The sequence below is a fragment of the Elephantulus edwardii genome, unplaced genomic scaffold (assembly GCF_000299155.1).
Source record: "Elephantulus edwardii isolate Elephantulus edwardi_28Jun2011 unplaced genomic scaffold, EleEdw1.0 scaffold00216, whole genome shotgun sequence".
NCBI classification, from domain to species: Eukaryota; Metazoa; Chordata; class Mammalia; order Macroscelidea; family Macroscelididae; genus Elephantulus; species Elephantulus edwardii.
The window spans coordinates 706,938-722,349 of NW_006399966.1; the positions used below are offsets into that span (position 1 = coordinate 706,938).

At 35.4% G+C, this 15,412-nt stretch overlaps 1 protein-coding gene across 1 annotated transcript in view; it reads right to left on the reverse strand.

Annotated features, from left to right (window-relative positions):
- Window positions 1–15,412, reverse strand: part of TANC2 (tetratricopeptide repeat, ankyrin repeat and coiled-coil containing 2) — a 380,809-nt gene that overhangs the window by 354,445 nt on the left and 10,952 nt on the right. The window lies entirely within an intron of this gene.

The window sequence follows — 15,412 nt, forward strand, 5'->3', positions numbered from 1 at the left end:
AGCAATATACATAACACACACACACACACACACACACACACACACACACACACACACACGAGCATGTGTACGCATATATTTGCTATTATTATGCATTCATCCAGTCAGGAAAGAGTTACTAGGTATCGGCTAAATACAGTGTACCATGCATGTGCTGGAGAAGTGATGATGACAAATGTCTGTCACCTGCCTTCTTAAAGTACATGGTCATTACACCCAGAAAGGCATGCAAGCTAATAAAGAACCAACTTCAACCTATTTAAGTACTTAAGAATTCCTAAAGCTATTTCTCAATCTACCCAACCCTATCAACAATTTTAATGTCACTTAATCTTTCTATAATTACTAAAAATTAGTGGAAAGACTTATAGTTGTACACAGAGAAATATTTTCTACATGTAAATTTATGGGTATTGGTCATTTTCTAATCTATATGCTCATTAAATTTCCTCTTTTTAACTCATCCTTAATACATATTAAGGATGCAGAATCTAATCTAGCAGATTCATAAATAAATAATATTTTCAGAAACTTAACACTAAATGTCCTCTATGCAAAGAATGTAACACATTCATGTCTTCTTTGCTTAACTACATCACAATTTTAAAGATTCATTTAAAAACACTCTCAGAAATCAAATGCATCTTAGAATCACAAAGACAATGATAGCTAAATGAATGGTAAAAAGAATGTTGCATTGTTTAGTTGAAAATATATTATTCTCTATTTATAGCATAAAGCTTTTGTTCCTATGCTGTAATAGAGTATTTGTAAATTCTTTAATAAAATTTTTTTTCTTGTCAAAAATATCTCCTACAATACCCATTCCCTTATCATCTCACTTTACAGCATTCTCCTTTAACAAAGGATATTTTAATTGCATCCAGCTCTCTATTGAAAATTTACAGTACTAATTCTTGCCAGCCATTTTGTTTTCAGCTTGTAACACTAGCAGCCAGCTTCCTTCAGCCTGACTCTATTAGCATATCGAGTCATTTACAAAATAAGCACTGAAAGGGAACCTAGAAGAAACAGTTGCTTTCTATCTGGATAAAGCATGTATCAGATTATGCTTTATTTTATGATGCTTCTCTATTTCCTTTCAGTATAATTTATTCTCTTAATTCAAATGCTCATTTTTGCTCACAGTAATTTTTCCTTTCCCTACCTCCTGTAAGTGAGTTTGACCTATCACTGTCTAAATATAGAAATTTCCAAATTTTAAATAAACTGCAGTGATATTTCAAGTGTTTTCTATAAAAGTATAAAAGGGACATTTATTTGGTATTGTAATTTACAACTACATTCCACCAGACCATCTAGCCAAGAATAATAAATACACAAAAGCTAAAGTACATTATTCTCACATCTCAAGGGTGTTTCTAATAGGCAGCAGACAGCAAACAATTCTCCACCTGTTTTGACTTGCAATATTCTGCTATCTGAATGCCAATAACATGTCCTCACCAAGCATCATGTAAGTATTAGACAACAAATTAGCTAATGCAATTTTAATACGACAGGAGGAGTGGGACCAGAGAGTTAACTATTAGGTTCCTATTCTTTAGGACTATTTTCTATCACATCCCTATTTCCCAACCCCTACAGATCCCATTTATCCATACTTAATAAGTATACTAATTTCATTTTATTCACTAACCAATTCCACAACCTAACAAATTTTTAGAGAGGGTCTTCTGTTTTATTAAATAACAATACTTAGACAATTTTATCTTGATAAACTATAACACTTTAAGTAACAATAATCAAAGGAAAACAATGAGACTGAAGAAGCAAAACTACACACTTTCAAGAGAATGAAATGTTTAAAGATGAGGATTACTGAAGTGTTTTCACAACTTCATTTTATCTTCCAAACTTCTCTTCTTCCAGGTGTTTTTAATGTGATGATAACTAACCCATACATATACAATGATGTGCAACTTTCTGGTTTGAATGGAATTCTAAGCTGCTGTGTGAGTCAGAATCAACTTGATGACAATAGGTTTGGTTTTGGGGTTTTTTGGTGTTCTGAAGGAACCAATCAGATTTCTTTGTTTCATCTGCAACATTCCATCAGGGTTATATAACATTTTAGATACGAGAAACAATCCAATGATATAGTATACTTCAATCTATAGTTATTTATCTGTCACTAAATTGGGCATGTAAAAAAATGCCACATTCTTCTGAGTATTCAAGAAAATCAAAAGAATATAGCATAGATGAAAGATGTTAGGTTTTCTTTTGTTTTTAGAAAGATAAGACTTTTGAAAATAAAGAGTATGATCACTCTGGAAACTAAGAGCAATGCTAATTCTTGGTATTTCTGTAAAGTGGGAGATAATGCAACAAAGTGGCAGACAGTCATACTTATCACACAGTGATCACATAGTGGCAGATAGTTCATTCTTATCACATCCAAATTGTCACTGGTCTAAAAGAAAACATCATAAATAGGTTTTTACATTCAGGTTGAGGCTTTAAATTTGCACTTACAAATTAAGCATTCAAAAATTGTGAAATAGTATTTTCTCAAATAAGAAAATCTGAAGTCTGAATGTCATATCCCCACTTAATAACTGCAACACGAAAATAACAACAGTATTGTTACCTATATGATCAGAATATTTCCAGCATACTCATAGTGGACCATACAAATAGTCTCTCTGTGATGGAGCTAATGCAGCATGACTTAAATATTACTATTCTGTGCTATTAATACAGCAACTCAGATATTCAAGAACATATTCACCCAGAATCTCTGAATCCTGTATTTTCCTTAGACATAAAAACATTCCACAGTTACAAATAAGAATTAAAATAGGGCCCTAAGCATTTAAACAAACAAGCTGAATCTGATGGGTGTGGCTTAAGTAAAGATGCCTTATCTCAACTGGACAGCTCTCATACAACATGCAGCCATCCAAACCCCAAATGTATCAGCATATTAGCTACAGTGCTTCCGGAAGGGGGGCAAGGAACCATGATTTTTCCATGCTTGACAGCCAACTATTTCTCTACTGTACTTTTAAAATGACAATGCCTTGAGTCAATGCTGAGCATTTACTGAGGAAATGAAGGACAGAAAAATTTTACTTGTCCTACTTCTTCATCCTGTCTCTTAGTTTCACATTCACTGTCTACAACATGGCTGTTCTTACAAATAGTTTGCTTTCATAAAAGAGGTAATCATTTAAAGCATGACTATGTGCAATGCGAACTTACACTGCATTACAGTCATCAATAAAATATGAAGTGCCAACACCAGTGTTCGTTCTCCTGACTTCCCACATCTCACCAGAGAATGCTCTGATAATAATGCTTTCTACTATTATAAAATGAACAATGCAAGGAAAGAAGCACTAGCAAAGCTGCGACAAATGTGCAACAGAAAAAGGTAAAATCAGTGTTGTTTTTTAAAAAATCTAGTGTTACTAGAGAAATTCTGTATGAACACATACATACATCTGACATATGAATAGGATAAATATAAACTCATTTATAAACTAATATGCATGCATTTGTCAATGCTACATATGCAATATACCTAAATATTTCTACAGAGAGGGCATGCAGATTTCAGAATAAAACATTTTCATTCTCAAATGGCCATAATTAAATATTAAAATAGTGAAGGACATCTGATTTACTAAACTATACCCCTGCCTTTAATCTTGCTAAAAAATATTCTCTCCTGCTCACTATAGCAAACCCACCTCTGGATCATATTGACGGTTATTTTTTCCCCAAGCCCTGCACATGCTGCACCATTTTGTCTTCTGGACAGTGGAGAAATCGGCAGAACAGCAGTGAAGGAGTGTACTGGAGTCAGCAGAGTCAGTGCCAGCCTCCTACTGCAGTCTGTATATTGAACGCACTCAAACCCACAGGTGCCTACGTAAAATCCTCCAGCTGCAGCCTGCAACTTAATGTTTCCCCCGGCAGCAGATCTATATAGTACTTTCACTTTGCTTTAACCCAATAAATAGACAGGATATTCAGTACCATGTCACTTTATAGAAGAGAATTTTAAATAAAATTCTTGTATAGATACTGTTTATTAAGTAATCAAAAAAGAGTGATATAAAAAAAAAGAAAACACACACTACCAAACCATAAAGCTTCCCTCCCCCCCAATAAAGCTTTAAAAGGCTATTACAAAAAAAATACACTTATTTCTAACATTTCTAAAATTCCGGCCTAAGAATTCCTTTTTCCCAGAAAGTAACATCAAAAATTTACATATAGTTGGCCTTCCATTTTCTCATATAAAGCTCACAAAAACCTTTTCTCATGTCATCTAACTCATGCTATAGATGATAAAAAATATGTCTCTAAATATATATTCTCATCAACAAATAATCTAAAAGAATAGGAAACTTAACTGTTAAAAAGCAGGATAAATCTAAGCAAATCAATGCTGAATAAATGACAGAATAAACAAGAAGCAGAGGCTCACAATACTCTCACACAAACTTAGAGCACTCTTATCCCACCATAATTTAAAAAAAAAAACCCAACAAATTTTAACTTAATTTTTCAGATAAATAAACTAAGAGCCAAAGAATTTAAAGGTAAATGTACTTTTCCCTAGGTCATATAGTTAGCGAAGCCTGGTATTTTAAATAGACTTTTTGATAATAACTAATAAACTACCAAAACTCACCAAAGATCATACAGACAACCTGAATAACACTATGATTATTAAATAGATTAGATTCATAATTAAAACCTTTACAAAAAAAGAAATCACCAGATCAAAATATTTCACAGGTAAAATCTACCAAACATTTAAAGAAATCTATCAAGTCTACACAATCTTTTCAAGAAAATGTAAGAGGGGAAACTATTCCCCAATTCAATTTATGATGACAGATTTATTCTGATATCAAACCAGATAAAAGTATTACAAACAAAAACTACATGCCAATATCCCTCATGAACACAGAAACAAATTTTCTCAGCAAAATATTAAGAAAAACCAGTAGCACACCATGAGAATATAAGATTCATTTAATACTTCAGTCACGTGGCCGGAAGTAAGGAAAAAAAAAAGATTCATTTAATACTTCAAAATCATCCTGTCATATAATCCACAATATTAGTGATCTAAAGATGAAAAAGCTCATGACCTTATCATCTGCAACAGATTAAGCATTTAATAAAAACAATATTCACAATAAAATGTCAAAAATCAGAAAAGCAGTGCAAAAAAATCTAGAGATAACATCATATACAGCAATAAAAAACTGAGTACTCACTTAAGATAAGGAACAAGGCAAAAAACACCACTTCAAGCAACATATGAAATAAGCCTTTGTTAGTGCCATGCGATAAAGAATAAAGGATATACATATTGGAAAGGAAGAAAATAAAACTGTCCCTATTCTTTCAGAAAACATATTTGTCTACATTAAAAATTCTAAGAAATCTATCAAAAGAAACAAATTCATATACACAAGTTTTAGAATCACTGGGTTTGGCAAGATCATAGAATATAAGGTCAAAAAATAAATTTTGCTTTTAGATATTAACAATGTACAAGTAAAAAACCAAAATTTATAATACATGCTCAAAATATAATAAATTACTTAGGTAGAAATCTTACAAAACTTGTATAAGATCCATAAAATGAAACTACAAAATGCTGATGAAAGACATCATTTAAAACCTAAATAAATGGCAAGACATATCAAATCTATCAACTAGAATCCCACATAATGATATCAAGTCTACAAAAATTATGTACCCAATGTTATTTAAACAAAACTTCCAGAAATATTTTTTTAAAATAGATATAGAGAAGTTGATTCTAAAGTTTATAAATCTTGTACCATCTTCTGCACTTAAAGGCCACTGTTGTAATCCACATACATTAGCCACTACAGGAATGCAAAAAAAATACTATGATGTATTGTTGTTTATCATCAAGTCAGAACCAACTCACAGCTGACCCTGTAGCAGATTTTCAGAGGCAGTAAACTACAGAGAAGGAGACTGCCCATCTTTCTCCCACAGAGTAGCTGGTAGATTCAAACCAAGTGCCTTCTGGTTGACAGCACAGCACAACTTCTTTATCACTAGGCCACATGAGCTTCCTATGATTTATTGTTGTTATACTGTTAGTCAATGGTTTAAATCAGAACAGGTCAACAGCTAACACTCCAGCAGGTTTTCAGAGGTAGTAAATTGTACAAGAAGAGAATTCCCATCTTTCCCCCAAGAGCAGCTGGTGGATTTGTACCATGTGCCTCTGGTTGGCAGCACAGCTCTTTACCACTCAGCTACCATAGCTTCCTATGATGTAACAGATTAGTTAATAAATCGGTTAAAATAAATACTAATGACAATACCAAGTGCTCACAATAATGTGAAGCAACTGAAATACTCCAACATTCCTGATACAAAATGGTACACTCACTACTTTGATGGCTAGAAAACAGTTTAGCAGTTTCTTACAAACATATACTTGGCATGTGATCCAACAATCTTACTTTTAAAAGAATTTACCCTAAAGAAATAAAATTAATTTTAACAAAAAAATCTATACATAAATGTTTATAATAGTTCTGTTCATAACCACCAAAACTGGAAACAACCCAAATATTCGAGTTATGAATGAATAAACTATGATATATCCATAAAACAAAATATTACTCAACAATAAAAAGTAATGAAATATTGATAGACAATGATTTAGGCTAATACTAAAGATACTGTGTTAAGTGAGAAATGCCAAGCATTCCATTTATATAATATTATAAAGACAAAATCTGCAAATCTACAGGATAGCTCAGTTTTGCCCGAGATTGGGGATGAAGAAAAGGCTTGATCATAAATGGCTACCATGAGGTACCCCAATTGTGGTAATGGGTATACACATCGATACGTGTGTTGAAATGGCTGAACTATACAACTAAAAGGCACATTTTATTGTATGATAATTGTTTTCAGAATTGTTCTAAACCGAAAACTTTAACTACTACTGAAGGGTGATTATTTCAAATTCAAGATCTCTTATTGCTTCCTCTCTTCTGGGTCCCCTAACTCACGGATCTAACTTTTCCTGGGTATCTCACTATCATCTCAAATTTAACAGTTCCAAAAAAAAAGAAATTCATTGCATTTCTCCCCAAACTCTTAAATGAATAAAACTGCCATTCATCCAGTCACCAAAACTAAAAATATGGTATCTTCCTTGAATATAAGTTTTTCAAGTTACTATGATTGGGAGTGTAACTCATCTGTAGTACTTACGTATCTAGAACACTGAAAGTTGTTAATAATGCTACTTCTTCTGAATAAATTTATAAGACCATTAACTCCTTTCATTAAGCTCATGTTCAATCAATAATCAAGTTCATTGATTGTCTGACATCTCTCTATTCCTACTGCCACTTAGTTCAAACTCTCAAGATGTTTTGTTTTGCCTGCTTACTGTCACACACAAGGAGCTCTGGTGGCTTAGGGGTAAGGAAATGCACTACTAATCCAAAGGAATAAAGTCCAAATCCACTAGCTGCTCTGCAGGAGAAAGATGGGCAATTTCCTTCAATGTGATTTACTGCCTCTGAAAATCTGCTAGAGTGTCAGCTATGGATCAGTTCCAAGTCAACATTACACACTGTCATACACAGACATATCTTTCTAGAACTGCCTTCAGCTACCTTACCCTTCATTCTATCTTCTAATTTATTCTATTCCACAGCTGAAATTCACCAAAGCAGATACCTAACTCAAACTGAAATAATCACAGACTTTACCCAAATATTACTCCAAAGCATAAATGATGTGTCAAGAGGTAGATCCAGACCTAAGTTAGGCCAGAACTTAACCTACACATGGCACATTAATTTGAAAACAGGAGAACTGAATCAACATTGCTTTCCCAGACAGTGCAAGAGAGGATGACCCTTGACAAAGATGGACTGATAAAATGACTGTAGCAATGGAGTTAAGTGTGTTGGAGATGATGAGGTTGGTTCAAGATAGGGCAAAGTTCAAGGCTGTTATTCATAGGGCTATTTGGAGTTGTGGTAGACTTGACAGCACACACCAACAACAAAGACTGCAAAATATAAAATTCAAATTTCATTCTGTCCTTTGAAGTGAACAGCAAAGGGAAAAAAATGTGTGAGGTCAGAAAGTAATAGACAGGTTGAGAAAAACAGCTATATTAAAAGGGAATTGGTTAGAGTAACTATTTTTAAGCAGTTCACTAAATATGTTAAACTCTCACATTTTCATTCCTTCTACCTGAAACTTTTCTTCTATTGCTCAAACATATCTGAGTATCACAATTTGTTAATGAGCCTTTCTCTGCACCTGATGTGGTGTTTTTCTTCAGAGTCCTGTTTCTTGGGCTATTTGCTCAGCATGCACACTGAGTAAGTACACAGCCCTGAAAAGACACAGCCCTGTCACATGCTTTTCCTGATTTTAAACCATGCAGTATCCCTTGTACTGTTCTAACTACTGCTTCTTGATCTATATACAGGTTCCACATAAGCACAATTGAGTCTTCTAGAATTTCATGTTTCACAATGTTATTCATAATTCATTATAATCAACACAATCCAATACCTTTGCATAATCAATAAAACACAAGTAAACATTTTTGTGGTATTACTTCAGTTAAGATACATTGGATGTCAGCAATGACACTCGTTGCATAGTCTCTCCTGAATTCAACTTGTATTTCTGACAATCTTTTGTCTATGAGCTCTAGTCGCTTAGCAGTAAGGAGGTGCACTGCCAAAACAAAGGTAGACAGTTTGAGTCCATCAGGTACTGTACAGGTGATAGTGGGCAATATCCTACCATGCAATATACAGCCTATGAAAGCCCACCAGAGGGTCAGTTATGAATTGGTTATGACTCAAAGGCACACAATAACAATATCATGTACTATTCTAGCCATTTTTAAATACGCTTCTCAAGATTTCACTTGCAAGTGATATCAAAGATATTATTCAGTAATTTTTGCATTCTGTTGAGTTACCTTTCTTCATAATGGCCACACTATGTATCTCTTCCAGTTGGCTGAATAGGTAGTTGTCTTCCAAATTTCTTGGAATAGATGTTGCAACCATTTTTTAAAAATTTCATACTTCTTCCTTTCGTCAGATGTCATCAAGTCAACTGTGACTCATAGTGACCCTATGAACGATAGATCTGAACACTGTCCTATCCTACGCCAGCCTCGTGATCTCTGAGATGCTTCAGTTCATTGTTAGAGTCACTGTGTCACTCCATCTCGTTGGGGTTCTTTCTCGGACACTCCACCTTTCCCAGCATGATGTCCTTTTCCAACCACTTGACAACATGCTAAAAGTGTGTGAGATGAAGTTTCACATTTCTTGCCTCTAAGCACCACCCTGGTTGCATTTTTAACTATAAGACATAATTGTTTGTTCTTTTGGCAGTCCATGGGGTATTCTGTACACTTCTCCAACATTAGAACTCAAAGGTATCAATTCTTCTGTCATCCTTAACCACTGTCCAACTTTCAGCCATGGTTTGGCTCAGGCACATTTTAAATTATATCGTTGTTTGTTAGTGCTTTGGAGAGGTCCGTGACAGATTTTCCCAGTGCAACACATCTTTTGATTTCTTGACTGCTGTTACCACGGGTGCTTATTTCAGATTCAAGTAAAATGCAATTGTTGACAACTTCAATCTTTTCTCCATCTATCATGAAGTTGCCTATTGGTCCAGTGGTAAATACTTCTGTTTTCTTGATGTTGAGGTGTAATCCATATTGAAGGTGCAATATTTGATCTTCTGCAGCAAGTATTTTAAGTTCACTTTAAGCAACCAGGGTGGTGCTTAGAGGCAAGAATTGTGAAACTTCATCTCACACACTTTTAGCATGTTGTTTAAGCAAGGTTGTGTCATCTGCATAATACAGATTGTTGATTTTTCTTCATATAGTCAGTCTAGCTCCTTGAACGATTTGTTCAGCATAGAGATGTAATAGATATGGTAAAAAGATATAAGCCTGACACACATTTGTTCTGTTCAGGCAACTGCTACTTGTTCTCAGTATAGGTTTAACATGAGAACAATTACATGATCTGGGATTCCCATTGTTCTCAATGTTGTCTATAATCTGCTATAATCTACACATTCAAATGCTTCTGCACAGTCCATAAAACACCAGCAATTATCTTTCTGGTATTCCAAACGGGTTTAAAGTCCTTGGAGCCTTGTTTTTCTACCAATGCCTTCAGTAAACTTGAGCTTACTCCTTCAAAATTCATATTTTATTTTCTAAAGTAATTGAGCATGCACTAATTTTTTCCATCTTTTTTTGATGTTTCCTGGGTCATTCAATATTTTCTTCAATAGATTTTTACAGCAGTTGCTCACTATTTAATCGGGTACAGAAATGGAACACAGGAAAAAAGGAAGAAGTATCTACATAGTACTTTAGCCCTAGAGTATTAAAAGAGACTGGAAGGTTTACAAAGAAGAGATTTACTAGTATTCTGGCCATTAATTTTTTAAGATGGCAACAAAGAATGCAAAAGTAACATGATATTCTGAGTAAATAAATTACTTTACTGCTCAACTAGCTTATGAATATCAGAGGTAATAGTAATTTAGGATGAAGTAAATTTCTGAGGTAAAGACAGATGGCCAAGAATAGCTTTGGGGGAAAAATATCAGTATTTTCTTTTTCCCATCAAATATTCCACCTTTTCAAGAAGTCATGTCTTTTTTAATTAAGACTTAGGATGAGAGGAGACGGCAAGAAAAAAAAGCATAGTCTGTCTCTGATGCTTGAGTTTAAAAAAACCTGATCCCTAAAGGGCATAAAAAGGATCCGTATCATTTAAAAATATTCTACAGAAAATATAAGGTTAAATCTCCTAATCCAGACAAGAAAAGAACTTTCCTGCCAAGAGCAATCATGAACCTATCATCCAGACAGTGAGTTGACTGGCTTCTTAGGCAAGGCTACTCTGAAGATAAAATTTTAGGGTTCAGGGCCCAAATTTCAGCCTTGAGGGTCAGAAAGTAAGCCTTTAAAGGTCTTCAAAGTGGACAAGATTCAGATGAATTCACTAAGATAGTTCTAGATCTCTGCAAATTTCATATAAAAACATCAATGTAAGTAACAAGCTTCAGGATGTTCCATGCTTCTTTTATTTGGACAAATCAGAGTTTGGTCTTCTAACTCTGGTAAGAGAAAAGTTATAAGAATGTTAAAAGCAAACAAACAAATTCATAACTAGGTTAGCAAAACAAAGTGGCCAACTCCATTGGTTGCTTACTCAATCTCTTCTTTCGAACCTCATTTTTAGATGTATGCTCTAAAAAGGATGTTTTTTTTCCCCGAGTCTCAGTAGAGAACACATGATTTATAAATGAGTATTAGTAACAACATTTGCAATTCAAGTATTAAGTTTAAGAAAGACTGTGTCTTGTAATGTGGTCAATAGTTGTGAGGACTCAGGAGCAGGGGAACTAGTATAGTTTCCAAAATTTCCCCCCACCCAATACTAAAAAAGGACTCAAATAAATGTCAGTTGTCAGATTTTGAATAATGCTGTAAGAAATAAATATTGAAGGTATTACAATCCTTTTGTAGCTATTTGAGGACAAGTCGGAGAACAAAAAACAATATGCTAAAAATGGCAGAGCAGAAAGAAAATGAGTCATTGGTGATGTTGCTGAGATTTAGAAAATTAACTTATCTAAAATCATCCTGCTTCTGGTATACTCTGTTACGTGAACCAATAAATTACCTTAACATCTGAGCCATTTTAAGTTGGATTTTCAGTTAATCTAACCATTCTAACAGCTGCAATAGCAAATAAAACAATCTTAGAAAGAGGCTACTGAGAACCTAATAAAACTTAAATTTTAACATAAAGTTCTTATTTCCTCTCAAATTTTCAATTTTAACAAATTTAGAGGATAGGGAAGGAGGTGGGGAAAACGTAGATGTTAAAAATCTGTTTTGTTTGTGTAACAGTTTAAAATTCTGCAGCTGTAAACTGCAAATGCTTTAGGACAGCATAAAAATGTTTTATTAGCTTATGAATGATTAACTGTCCATTCTCTTTATCAACTTCCTAAATCTAAATTCCAGCAATAAACAATTCTTGCAGTTGTCAGAACATATATCTAGTCTCCTGCCTCCATGAAACTGGTAAATGTCTTCTCCACTTGGACCCTTAACTCCTCAAAATTCAATTTTGCATTCTCCTCTCCACCTTGCCTATCCTCAAACTCTGTTATCTGTTGATTTTGAAATCTCTCTCCACTTTGAGCTTTTATCAGACTTTGATCTCTCAGACCAAGAACCATCCTCAGCATCTATCACAAGGCATGATATCATGAAGCATGGAAAAATCTTTGCATGATATTAAGTAATTCAGCAATTTAGGCAGTCCAAACTAATGCCTGTTATAGTATAGAGCAAGGCATATTTTTAAAATATATCATTTCAGAAATTTCTGCTGAACAGTACTGTTAGAGAAGACTGGAAGTAAGGTATTTCAAAATTAGTCAAAACATATTATAGCCGTACCAAAATACTCAAACTCAAACCTACTACTGATGAATTAATTCCCAGTGAAAGCAACTGTTTAATGGATCTCGGGGGCTATAAATGTTTATAGGAGGAGACTGTCCATCCTTCACTCACAGAGCAGCTGGTGAATCTGAGTCACTGACCTTTTACTTAGCAGTGAAACAGAGAATAAGCTACACCATTAGAGCTCCTTAGCTATAGCTTGTATTTGTCTTGGTTTTTAAAAATAACCAACCATAGCAAGAAAGGGGCCTGTCTATTTTCTTTCAGGGAAGGAGGTCCATCCCTTTGGGGCGGTAACTTTTTAAATAAATCTATCATTACTAATTTACCCTAAACAAACAAAACAAAACAAAACAAAAACCCAAACCTAAAACTGAAAATGTTGGAACTTTTCTAGAAAATTCATGCCAAATATTTATTAAGAAACAATACTATTGGGGGAGCTCTGGTGGCCTAGTGGTAAGGAGCTGCAACTACAATCCCAGAGGCACACGGTTCGAATCCACCAGATGCTCTGCCGGGAAAAGGAGGGACAATCTCCTCCTGTACTAGTCAGATCTGATTTGACGGTACACTCACACAAAAATTAAAAAAAAAAAAAAGAAAGAAACAATACTATCGAGCCAATGACACAAAATGGATGAGGCATATCTTATTAATAAAGCCCTTGGTCTGAACATAGACTGTTGCCTAAACAGTTTTACAAGAACAATAAAAAGTAATCAATTTTATTTACTTCTGTAATCTAGACGATAAATAAACCATTTGCTATCAAGTTGACTTTGACTCATGATGACCACAAGTGAGTCAGACCAGAACTGTGTTCCATAATTTCCAATCACTGATTTCATCAGGCCTTTCTACTGACGTGGCCCTGGGTACACTTGAACCTTCAACCTATGCACTAGCAGTCAAACACATTAACCATTTGTATCACTCAGGGATGCAATCAAGACTATACTAAAACTGAACTCATTGTCATCAAGATGCTTATGATTCACAGCAATCCTACAAATTTTCAATTATGGAAGCAGACAGCCACATCTTTCTCCATGAACAGCTGGTGGGTCAAACTCTAACTCTGGTTAGCAGCTGATTGCTTTTACCAGTGAGCTACTAATAATCCTTAATAAAAAATACAAAATAAAACCCACTGTCCTTTAATCAACTCTGGCATGGCAACTCTCCCGCCACTGGCTTTCCAAGGCTATAAATCTTGACAGGAAGATATTTGCTGTCTTTTGCCTACAGTGTGACTGGTGGACCCTTCATTTAGCAAACCAACATGTAACTCACTATGCTACTATGGTTACTTCGAAGTCAGTTCTGACTTACAGCAACCCTCCACTGGGTTTTTAAGGCTGTAAAACTTAACAGGAGATGGTCCATCATTCTCCAACAGAGGGACTGGTGAATCTGAACTGTTAGACATATGTGGTTTTTTGGTTGGCTATTAACAATATCACAAGCCTTGAAGCAGGAGCGGCATCCACTTCCAAAATGGCTTGGCTCCAGAAACTCTATGTACAAACAGCGCACAGGCCTTTCATTCATAGGGTCACTATGAGTCATCTACGACTCGACGGCACCTAACAACAACATGAACAAAATCGTTAATATCATATGCAAGCAAGATTCTGCTGAAAATTATCCAAAAATATTTGGAACAATATGTCAAGAGAAAACTGCCAGATGTAAAGGCTGGATTTAGAAGAGGTCATGGTACTAGGGATATTATAGCTAATGTTAGATGGATCTTGGCAGAAAGCAGAGAATACCAGAAGAATGTCTATCTGTGCTTCACTGACTATGCAAAGGCTTTTGACTGTGTGGATCACAACAAGCTATGGCTGACTCTGAGAAGAATGGGAATCCCAGAACATTCGATTGTGCTAATGTGAAACCTATACTTGGACCAAGAGGCAGTCGTCAGAACAGAGCAAGGAGACACTATATGGTTCAAAATCAAGAAGGGGGTCTGTCGGGGATGTATTTTATCTCCATCTTTTCAATCTGTATGCAGAACAGATCATCCAAGTTGCTGGGCTGTACGAGGAGGAATATGGCATCAGGATTGGTGGTAGAATCATCAACAACCTGCGTTATGCAGATGACACAAACCTGCTTGCTGAAACTGAGGAGGACCTGAAGCGCTTGCTGCAGAAGGTCAAGGACTGCAGCCTCCAATATGGATTGAAGCTCAACATCAAGAAAACAAAGATTCCCACCACTGTGCCAATTGGCAGCATCAGTATGGATGGTGAAGAGATTAAGATAGTTAACAGTTTTAATTTACTTGATTTCACAGTCAACACTCTTGGTAACAGCAGCCAGGAAAACAAGAGATGAACTGCACTGGGAAAGTCAGCTCTGATGGACCACTCAAGAGTACTGAAGAGCAATGATGTCAGGCTGAAGACTAAGGTGCGCCTGATCCAAGCTATAGTCTTTGCAATTACATGCTATGCATTGGAGAGTTGGACAGTGAATAGGGCTGATCGAAAGAGGATTGATGCCTTTGAGCTGTGGTGCTGGAGGAGCGTGTTGAATATATCATGGACTACTAGGAGAATAAACAGGTTTGTCCTGAAGAGGGTGAAGCTGGAATGCTCCTTGGAGTCAAAGATTCTGAAGCTTCATTTGACATACTTTGGTTTGTCCTTGGAGAGGGACATCATGTTTGGGAGAGTGGAGGGATGGCGCAGGAGAGGAAGCCCCTCAATGAGATGGATCAATTCTGTGATTGGAGTGGTGGGAATGAGTGTGTTTTAGACAGCGATTTTGGCACAGGAGAGAACAGCGTTTAGGGCTCTTGTACATAGGGTCACTATGAGTCGCAAGCAACTCGATGGCACATAACAA